Source organism: Alosa alosa, chromosome 21 (genome assembly GCF_017589495.1).
Source record: "Alosa alosa isolate M-15738 ecotype Scorff River chromosome 21, AALO_Geno_1.1, whole genome shotgun sequence".
Taxonomy (NCBI): Eukaryota; Metazoa; Chordata; class Actinopteri; order Clupeiformes; family Clupeidae; genus Alosa; species Alosa alosa.
Genome location: NC_063209.1, coordinates 24,567,557 through 24,579,070, shown reverse-complemented (window position 1 = coordinate 24,579,070; position 11,514 = coordinate 24,567,557). Strand labels below are relative to the sequence as shown.

The 11,514-nt window shown below is 38.6% G+C and overlaps 1 long non-coding RNA gene across 2 annotated transcripts; it reads left to right on the top strand.

The window, feature by feature from the left end:
* The first annotated feature begins 609 nt into the window (after positions 1-609).
* Positions 610-8,648, top strand: LOC125286554. Of its 2 annotated transcripts, none has more exons than XR_007192201.1 (4): positions 610-745; positions 1,269-1,344; positions 1,586-1,779; positions 7,832-8,648. It is a non-coding gene; the product is annotated as an uncharacterized LOC125286554 (long non-coding RNA). The 2 variants fall into 2 exon arrangements; XR_007192200.1 differs by having other exon boundaries at positions 616-745; positions 7,829-8,648.
* The last annotated feature ends 2,866 nt before the right edge of the window (positions 8,649-11,514 follow it).

Sequence of the window (11,514 nt, the reverse complement as noted above, 5' to 3'; positions counted from 1 at the left end):
AGGGTGATGGTTGTCTGCTTATGGCAGCATAGTCTTGGGTTTATTTCCTCTGCAAAGTATCTGTTGGCATAGATGTGCTGAAAGATAAACCTGAAACATGAAATAGGCTACAGTGACAACAGTTTTATTTTTAAAAGTATGAACACATAAAATGTTGCTGGTCAGCTGTCATTAATCAACATATCTTGATGAATGGTCAGATAAGGCTGGTGTATGACTTTAGCGAGGTGATCTTTAGTTTCGTTCTGCTTACAGTATCTCACTGCCACTTGCAACGCATTTGAATGCATTCCGCTGCCCTGTTTACCGGCAATGCTACAACGGACTTAAACTGCCACCTTGTGGCGATCGTTGTAATACATTTCATGCAGCAGCGTGTATCCGCGAGCCTTGAATGTGCTATGTGGCCATTTCTAAAGGGGACCCACTGTAGGCTGTATGTGGTAACACAGGCAATATATTTTTTCAAATGTGCTTCATAAACATACAATACTGCACTACAAAAACGCAAACATCTGAATTATACTTCTTCCTTCATCCAAATAATGAAGGTGAAAGGAAGTTATTAAGCATTGGCTGTATATATTTAGCTGTATGATGACAGCTGGCCAGCAACATGTTTTGTGTGCATATGCTTTAAAAATACAACTATGTTGTGAATGTAGCTTATTTCATGTTTATCTTTCAGCACATATTCAGCCAACGGATGCTCTACGGAAGGAGAAGAAACCCATGATTAACACAGGTAAATTGATCTGCTAAAGTCATACAGTGTAATTGTACCATACACTGGTTTATTTTCATGACACAGAGACTATGTTCCCAATGACGTCTTAGGTGAGGGTGATGGTTGTCTGCTTATGGCAGCATAGTCTTGGGTTTATTCTCCCTCTGCAAAGTATCTGTTGGCATAGATGTGCTGAAAGATAAACCTGATAAACATGAAATAGGCTACAGTGACAACAGTTTTATTTTTAAAAGTATGAACACAAAAATGTTGCTGGTCAGCTGTCATTAATCAACATATCTTGATGAATGGTCAGATAAGGCTGGCTGTGAAATTTTACCTAACCCAGGGGTGTCAACGTTGTCCAGCAGGTCAAATATCTCTTCCATTTGATTTGATTCCTATTGATGTGATGCTCAAAATAATAAACAAAACAAAATTGATTAGAATGTGCAGAGGGTAATGCATTGTTGTTCTAAATGTATCACAATGTTGTTGGCCTTTCGTCCTTTCATTATATATTTGTGTTGGCCTGTCACAGGATGGATGGGCTGTGTGACTTCTTGGGGTTGCGGAATGTACTGGAGGAAACCATACAGCAACTAGAAAAGGATAAGGTAACTAGTCTGTTAACGGCAAAGATGCTCAATTTGAGTTTTGGGTAGTTAAAATACAATTGCCTTCTTTTGAAGAGATGCCAGCCAAAACAACCTCACTGCAATTTGATTGATATGAATGCACAAAGAAATCAATTAAGTCATCAGACACAAACATTGCAAAAGGAAAAGCAAAATGCAATGTTATCTATTGCTAAATAGTTGATTGGTTTAATGTGTGTTTTCTTTTTTGTTTTTGTAGATTGATCCCAATGTCCTACTTGTCATGACAGATGCCCAGTTAACTACGTATCTACCATCCTATGGGGACCGACTGGCTGTCCTTGGGTATTGCAGACGGAAGGGAAATTGTCCTGTTGCCCGCCAATCTAAACTTTTTGAGCGACTGAAACCAAGATATCAAGAAGTGGGGATCGTGAACATTTGTCTGAGAAGGTACCAAGTCGAAATGCTCAGAAGAGTGAAAGGAAAATATAAATGGGATGGCTGAATTTCCGTAAAGAGCAGTTTTTTCAAGTGCGGGCCAAAAAAGGAGGGGGTACAAGAAAAATATATGTGTTCAAGGATTGTAGGAAAGATGAGTTGATTGAAAAAGCCATAAACTTGTTTTTTCCTGATATAAAAAATTCAGAGGGAAATGTTACAGATTTTCACATTGATCTTACAGATTTTCAAGAGCACCCATTAGATAACCAGACTACAGTTGGAGAACTGTACGAAAAAACAAAGCTGCCCATTTTACGGTTTTATTTAACCACAAAGAAGAAGGCTAGTTGCCTTGATAACAGTGGCAGGCTTACACAGGAAGGGGAAGACATGCAGAATACAGCCTCCTCCAATCCCCCTAGGCCTAGTACACTTCTGGCTGAAGGTGAAGAGACAAACCCCAGCGATGTCATATGTTAGAAGCAGCAATGTCCTGTCCGACACAAACAGTGATCGTGTCCCCTTAGATTACTCCACTATTGACAAGTCAGATTTGCCTAGTGTGAGTGAACTTGATGTAGCCATTGCTGTAGATGTCTTAGAGGCAGCCGTGGCCTACTAGTTAGCGCATCGGTCTTGTAACCGGCGGGTTGCCGGTTCGTACCCCGACCAGTAGGCATGGCTGAAGTGCCCTTGAGCAAGGCACCTAACCCCTCACTGCTCCCCGAGCGCCGCTGTTGATGCAGGCAGCTCACTGCGCCAGGATTAGTGTGTGCTTCACCTCACTGTGTGTACACTGTGTGCTGTGTGTGTTTCACTAATTCACGGATTGGGATAAATGCAGAGACCAAATTTCCCTCACGGGATCAAAAGAGTATGTATATATATATATATATATATATATATATATATATATATATATATATATATATATATATATATATATATACACATATACACACACACACACACTAAAGGATGGTGGCACAGTTACCTTCTTCCAAGGACACCTACATGATGTGGACAGTGTCAGTCTTGATGCCTTACAAATCTCTCCTCAAGCAATAAGTTCACCTATTCCAATCCTAGGTATCACCCATGTGCCTATTATTCAGAGTGAAAGAATGAAGAAAATCCTTGTTGTTCATCGTGGGCAGATCCTGAGAGAACTCATTTCACATTTTTGTGATGAGAGCATCATGCTAGATGACGTTTACATCCAAGTGGTTCTTCCCAATGGAAGGTTGGAAAAGGCAGTTGATTAAGGCGGTGTTTTAAGGGATGTGCTGACTGAATTTTGGCAGGACTTTTATGAGCAATGTACATTAGGCAATGCTATCAAGGTGCCTTTTTTACACCATGATTTTGGTAGGCAACAGTGGGAAAGCATTGGCAGAATCATTGTACTTGGTTGGCGAAAAGAGAAAAAAAATCTGCCTATAAAAATGGCCCCAATAGTTTTGGAGCAAGCTGCCTTGGGCTGTGTTAAAAGTGGTCTTGTTGACATCTTCCTCAGGTATGTTACAGAGTCAGAGCGAATGGTCCTTGATTCTTGCCGTTCAGACTTTGAAAGTGTGGATCAGGAAGAATTGCTAGAAATAATGGATCTCCATAGCTGTCGAAGAGTGCCAACTGCTGATTATATTGAACAGCTCTTGGAGCAGCTTGCCCACCAAAAGCTGATTCAAGAAACTGCCTTTGTAATCGAGCAGTGGAGCAATGTGATGGCACCCTTTAGGTCAGAGTTAGAGGGAATTTCAGTAGCCTATGAAAATCTTCACCCTACACTGAGAAAGGTGATGAGGTCTCTCTCATACCCTACTACTGTGAATAATCAGCAGAAGCAAATTGGCAAGTATCTTGGCACATACCTTAGAGAATCCGACACACAGCACTTGTCTCTTTTCCTTCGGTTTTGCACAGGCTCTGATTTGTTTCTTGGTAAGAGCATTAGAGTGACTTTCACGCAGATGCAAGGTCTGCAGAGACGGCCCATTGCCTAACACATGTGGCTGCTACTTGGAATTGCCAATTGAGTATGACAATGACCCTGATTTTAGATATGAATTCAACAAAGTATTAGAGTGGGATGTGGGAAATGGACATAGTTTAGCTGATGTAATTCCCACCAGCAGCTTCATGTCAAGCTGACTTAATTTACAGCTTTTTAAATGCTGGATTGTAATAGAGTTTTTGAGAATTTGTTTTCTCCCAGTGTGCCTGACATTTTTTTTAAGCTACTTTTTGTGCACTTCATGAAGTGATTTCAAATGGATGTTTAAGACCTGAAGAACACATTGTTTACAGTTTAATTTTCACCCTGGTACTAGTGCTGGGCGGTATGACCAAAAATGTATATCACGGTATTTTTCAAAATTCTTACGGTTTCACGGTATATGACGGTATTTTTTTACCATGCATAATCAGATGTTCACAGCATTTTCTACAGCACTGTAAAAAGTTTAACGTAAAATTTACAGCAACTTGCTGGCAGCAAATAACCAGCAACTTGCTGTATTTCACTCTACAGTACACCTACTGTATATGAAATCACAGTACCTATGCCTGATACTGTAAATGCAAACTACAGTAGTACTACCAGTGCTGTAATGTATACAGTATTGAATTGTCTACCGTATTTTTAATCACAGTACTTATGGATCATACTGTAACTTAGTACAGTAGTAATACCAGTGCTGTAATATTATATACAGTAATTTTGGGAAATTCATATCCTGCTTTATCTACAGCCAGGATAAATTTGACTAGGCCTAGGTATGGTTTAGGCTACACAAACTTGCATAAATAACCATTGACAACTTGTTATCAGTTTGAAAAGCAAGTACATTTATTCACTTTTTTCCGTTTAGAAATTCTCGTGTGCTGCATCCTAACGTTAGACCAACTGTTGCAGTCAGCCTGATCCACCACCAGTAGCAGAGTGAAGCAGCACCTAGCAGAAATAGAAGAAAAAAAGATAAACAGTGTTAGATAACAATTTTCAACTGAAACTGAAGGCTACTTACAAGTGAAACTTTAGAATAATCATTTATATATATATACTGTATGTTTTTTGAGTTTACTGTCAAAATGCCAGGCTGAAGATGGTGTTAGCATAACTCAGTTTCGCAAGGTATATTTAGCTGCTAACATTAGCCAGCTGGGTGAGCTCATTGATGATGTTTGCTTGCAGCAACACATAGATATATGTACTGATTACGTTACATAAGTTAGCTGGTAGCAGCTAAACCTCCACGTTAACGTTAACCAGCAGCACCTCATCTTCAGCCTAACATTGTGACAGTAACATACTAGGCCTAGCACTACTAGCGAATGTTTTATATAAATTATATGAATATAATAAACTGTAACTTACTGAGAACTTAGGTAGGCCTAATATAAATGAGACTGCCAAAACGTTAACGTAACATAAAACATTAACGTTAATGCCACCTTCACAGCAACAGCAACTATGATAGCTAGCCTAACCTTACTTACTTAGTTGATCCAACAAGCATGGATGAGTTTGTAAGTTAGACAGTACAACGTACATAGACTGTACACATGCCCGAATTTAATGTAGTACAATTTCACAATGAAACATTAACGTTACATAAATAAATGCTTGCTTACCATTAAGGTGGAGCTGCGAACTTGACAGAGTGCTGAACGCTGCTCAAAAATGATCTCCCGCCGCCGGACAGTTCAAACGTCGTCGCGCGGTGCACTTGTCAATCACCACGTCAAAATTTCCCAGTAAACCATAAATCCATGACTTTTCAATATCTTTTCAAAATGATGATTTGGATGGAAAATCAACATAAAATCAATGTCACCTTGCTATCTGGGAGCTTAACTTTGTATTTATGTGCAAAAAGAAAACAGAAAACCCCAACTGATTTTCTGCCATGTTTTTTCAAAATGTTCAAAAAGCTGACAAGTGAGGGAGGAGTCAGATTTATTACTGTGTTATGATTCGCAGCAAGTTTTTATTACTGTAGTTTGACAATTTTTGACCATAATTCATAGCGAAACTACAGCAACATACTGTATTCACAAATACAGTACACATTTTTCTCAAAAACAGCAGTGATGCTGTGAAAATCACAGAATCTTGTTACAGTGAGGTTGAGCGGAATTGCTGCAGTACATAGACGGTCTATTTTACTGTCATGATGTAGAACAGTGGTCCCCAAACTACGGCCCACGGGCGGATACGGCCCGCCACCTCATTTTGGGTGGCCCCCCAAAACATATCTGTGGTATATAGCATCTGGCCCGCACAAGTATGACCTCGCCAAACTGTAACCTCTGTAATTTCCCCCATTCATTCTCTATTGCGAATCTTAGCAGTACACGTGTAATACTCTTTTTGTCCACTGGTGGTTGTTTTGGCGCTGTTTCGCGTTTACGGAATGAAATGTAGGCTTACAAACAATGTAAAGAGGCCTATGCTGACTGCATCAGTGCTCAAAGTATTCTAAAAGTTTATCAATTAATTGTTAATAACTAACTTCTATTCAAGTCATATTTCTGGGACTTCCTGGGATAATTATTTCTATTTTTTATTCACTCGTTCAAATGTTCATCCAAATTCACACTTCACAAAGTTCTCATCAGGTGAGTGAAAGTTGCCAGCACTTCATAAAACTTGGTTATTAAATTATTTGTAGGATATTGCTTGTTCACAACTTGAGCTGTGTATGCTAAGACTCAGAGTTCACACATTTTAGATAAAATATACTTTTGGGACTCCCTGCTAATACTTTTGGGAAGTCTTTTTTATTAGTATTATTTCATTTGAGCTACATTTTACATGGCATGATGGCAATATAAACACAGTTAACAATGGTATTAAATTGCAGTAGCCTATGATTAAATGTTTGTTGTTCACAGCACTAAGCTATTTAAAGTTACTGATATACTCAGAGTCTCTGGCCCTCTCATAGAGCCAGGCATAGTGAGCTGGCCCTCGGAAGAAAAAGTTTGGGGACCACTGATGTAGAATAACTCCACACTAGTGGAAATGCAGTTTTGCATGGCCCCAAAATGATGCTGTTTACAAAGAGCCACTCATGATTCTAATAAAGAATCTAATCACAATTCAAAGACAATTGCAGTCAAAATACAGAAGTTTTACTTTGCAAATTTCACAAACATCTTGTATAAAACCAATACAAAAAGTAGTGCAACTTGCAATAATTATACTTTTTTGAAAATGATACAATTTAAAATAAAACCTCTGTTAATATGCTTACTCTGTCAAATAGGCCTATCAGAAATGTATTGTTATTGTGTGGTTTACATGACGTTAGTGGTAGGCTAACGTTAACTTCATGTGGATGTCTTGTTAGCCTGCCATGAGCTTCGGGTTCGGGTTAAGCTAGGCAAAACATTAACAAAAAGTTTGTTTTGGTGCACTGATGACCGTCAGGATCATTTCTAACTAGCCAGCTAGTATTGCTCAGTGCATGTCTATAACACGCTTTACTTGCTACCTGGATAATTTCAGCAAATATTCTTAAGGTGAGATGAATGATAAGATCATTAAACTTCACTGTGTTTGGTGGGTTGCTAACTAACATCACCTACTAGCCAGCTACAGCTGTTGAACAATCTCAATAGAATTTTCGTGACGGTAAATCCTTTTCAATGCAGTATCCCTTAACGTTTTTCCTTAACTAAAGAAACAATTTAAGGTATTATTTCTGTGCAACACCCTTAAATAAATCCCTTTCCTAAGGAGAAATTGAGCCTTAAGGGTCATACTTCAGGGGAAAAACTTCAGGTGTTTTGTGTTTACCCTCACTATGCCTCGCAGTGGCACCATGTGTGCGTGTGAAAATTCAGGGCTAAGACAAGCCTAGCCTACGCATTACTGGTCTTACCGTCCGGCTGTATTTTTCGTCTTTTGGGGTATTTGATATTTTATTTTAAAATACATTTACATATTCTAAATACAATACATGTATCATAAATACTGCCCATCTCTGATGAATGGTATCTGGCTGTTACTGAATGTAAAGCGGAACTTGTCAATTGCTTTTCCTTTCTTTAGCAGCAGTGATCTGGACTTCATTGGCTTGAAGCTCAACCCATTCACTCACTCAAAAATGCTGAGGAATCTTTTCCTTCGACATTGAGGTCGTTCTTATAGACCTCCCTTAGCTGTTGCTTCCAAAATGGTGTCAGCGTCTTCATCAAACTGGAGCCACTCCTCCTTGCAAGCTTGGGGCCACTTAACAGTGTTCTGTGGATCTGTATGGTTCCGGGGCATGTGTCACCTGGAGGTTCTGAGCTCTGTGGGGGGGACTTCTGGTATGGCTCCTCCTACGTCTCACTGCACAGAGGTAGTCCCTGTGTGTTGACACCTGCACCATCTACATTTCCTGCGGATCTTCAGGCCATGGGTTTTACACACCTTGCCAGTCAATACTCTTTTCTTCTTTGAATCATTATTGGTGAAATGATTGAACTACTACTGTGCTTTGTTCTAGCGAGTCTTGTACTGTGCTTTGTTCTAGTTTTGGGATCTTCAAAAAGTGCCTAAAGACTCATCTGTTTACCTTGTATCTAACAGAGTCCTTACAGAGTTGTGGTTTGTATATGTTTATGGTTATTATTCTGTTAAATTTTAGTCTATATTACTATTATTTGTATTCTTTTTTTAATGTAGGGGTATATGAGTACATTAAACTGTCAGTGCAATGTTTATTGATGTCAAGGCCGTAGCCATAGGATCAACATTCAACATTCTATTGTATCTATCTGGCATTGAGGGATGAATAAATTACAACCACAACTAATAATGATTGTTTGATTGTGACAGAATTAATTGAATGATGTTTTTTGTGACAGAATTAAATAAATAAATGAAATATGAAATAAATAAATAAAAGTTGAAATAAATAAATTAGATAAATAAAAATAACATGATATGGAATGTTTTTTGTGACAGAATTAAATAAACAAAAGAAATAAATAAGTAAATAAATAACATGGAATGTTTTTTGTGACAGAATTAAATACATAAATAAAAAAAGAAATATATAAATAAAAGTCTAAATAAATAACAGGAACAGGCACGCTCAACTCCAAAAATAAAACCCTCTTTGGTTCAAATTAGAAAAAGACTATACAAATAAAGTTGAAAATCGCACTCTCAAGTCTTTAACAAATGTAAATGTTTCGGCCACTATATGACCTGATGCTGTGCAGGGATGGGCAGTATTTCTGATGCATGTATCTAATACGTATTTCAAATATAAAATATTATTTTGTAACTTTTTTTTTATTGGGTTGAAGAAGGTGACTTTGCATTTTATATAAATACAAAATATTTATTGATGGTGTGTATTTTTGTATTTTAAAACTACGGCAAAATGTGATGACGTCATACAGTAAAAACACAAAATGATGCATGGACTTATGCCAAGCAGACACTGCTATTTTGACCTGATATCAGCCCAAATTTTGAATTTGGTTTGTCTGATTTGTTGTGTAGTTACTTTGAGCAGCCACAACATATGATTAAAAGATGTAATAATCAATGTTCCAGCTCCAGTCCAATCTGATTGGATATTTGACATGTTAGATTTTTTGTCGACTATCTTATGGGCCTTTCCATTAGACTCGTAAATCCGTCGCCTGAGTTGGAAAGTGTAAATTACCCAGCTTTCTTGCGCCATTTCACGCAGGCACGCCCCCTTTACCTCTACTTGAGGGTACCCCGAGGTGGACGTACGACCTTACGACAAACATGGCTGCGCCCATGGTTGAGATGAGATGACATGTATTTTCTTTGAATTTGTACTGTGTTGGTCATTTTAATGTTGATGGAATGCTCTTGCACACTAGATTACATTGCTGCTTCAATCCGGTCACCAATTCATGCATTGCACGGTCTTGCTGTGCGTGCAATACAATGTAACAATTTGTTTTCCAGGCGTTTAGCTAGAGGCTACATGTAGCACAAAACAATAACAATGACTAGCCTCCTGCTAATGACCCTCGTGGCTCGAGAGAAACTTTAGGAGATCATTTGTATAAGATGAATGAGGGGGGATTTGGAGCTCTCAGGTGATGAGTGAGTGAAACAGATGATATTTAGAGTAAGACTAATAAATGAATTATCGCAGATAAAAGAAAAACATGAAAATGAAATGAACAATCCAGAAAAAAGAAATACAACTGTTCAAAAAGGCAAATAAAGTAGTCTAGAAGGATAAAAAACATTTACCCTTCATTTAATACCACTAAAAGCATAATTTGTCCATTTTTGTCTATTTTCATGGATACCTTTTCATACTAAAACGGTCCTTTTGTCCACCACAGGGGACATGCTATAAAATTTAAAATAAAAATAAAATTTAAAAAATAAAAATTGTAAGATGTTTTTTTAATCCTAAATAGAAAGGAAATCACAAAAAAAAACTTTTTTTTCTTGGTTCTCAGGAGGGTATTTTACACAAACAAACAACATAGCAATATAGCAACAGATAGGTTCACAAAGACAAAGAAGTTGGACAATATTGTTTTTACGACTGATTTAATGTGACACAAATCGGACAGAACGGCTAATAAACAGCATATCTACAACACACATTTAATGTTAATGGGCGCAGCCATCTTGGAAATTCGAAAATTCAGTGTACTCTGCGCCATTGAGACCTGAGATAGACAAACACAGTCCATGGGCAAAGAGCAATATGGGCCATGGTGTATAATGGTGTAAAAGGGGAGTGAAGTGCTCTGTGGCTGTATTGCATGATACAAAGTTTCCTTGTTTATCTCCTGGGTGAACATAATTTATACATTGTGGAAAAGCTATGGAACAGCCGTGAGAGTGGATTCTCTAGAAACAACTCCTGGAAGTTTTAATACACTTTTTTGAGCGTGCTACAGATAACTTGATTTGCAGGTAGTAGCAGGAGGGCTGTTATCTGCACAATGCAGGGCATTCACTTAATTATAATGTGTTAACGACATTTACGCTTTTCAGGTGGATCTGATGGCAAATATACAATGTTTTGTTCTTGTTTATGTCCCGAGGAGCTGCAAGATGGGTGACCATTGCTGTGCTATGAGGCTTCTCATGGTGTGTTCACCTCTCTAGAATGTTCTCTTCTTTTCCCCTGTCCTCACAGAGGACTATCAGCAGAATATCATACACATCCATGAACTGCCCCTAGATTTTCTTTTTAAATTCACCCTTTACTGAGCTGAGAAATGTGCCGAATGAGGGCAATCGATGGACTGGATCCAATCTTCACTATCAATTTCCTGGCCGAATCAAGGTAGCGTGCCAGCATGCCGATAGCTCAGCCTGGATCTCCTGCTCAGTCCATCCATGGATATCAACCATGGAGTTAGCAGGGGGATGAACATATAGCTATAGTATATTCAGTGATCCAGGAGAGGCAAGGCAGAGGCCACATTACCATAAACGTCACTGTTTGCACTAATCCTGTTAGCTTCTCTTTCCAATGCAGAAGGCAAGCAGCAACAGTTTCTAGAGAGAGGTCCAGTGACGTCCAACTGTGAAGGAAAATGAAACAATATCTCCAAACCAAACGTCTCTGTCTCTCGTGATCATGGGTTGAGCTGAAAATCATGCACAGTCATGCCAACATCGCAGTGTCTTTTGGGTGACCAGGAAGAGATGGGGGCGGGGCGGGGGAGGGGTCTCAGATTCAGAGAAAGACCAACACAATCTGAAGAGTGTGCCTTTTGTGGAGTGCCACA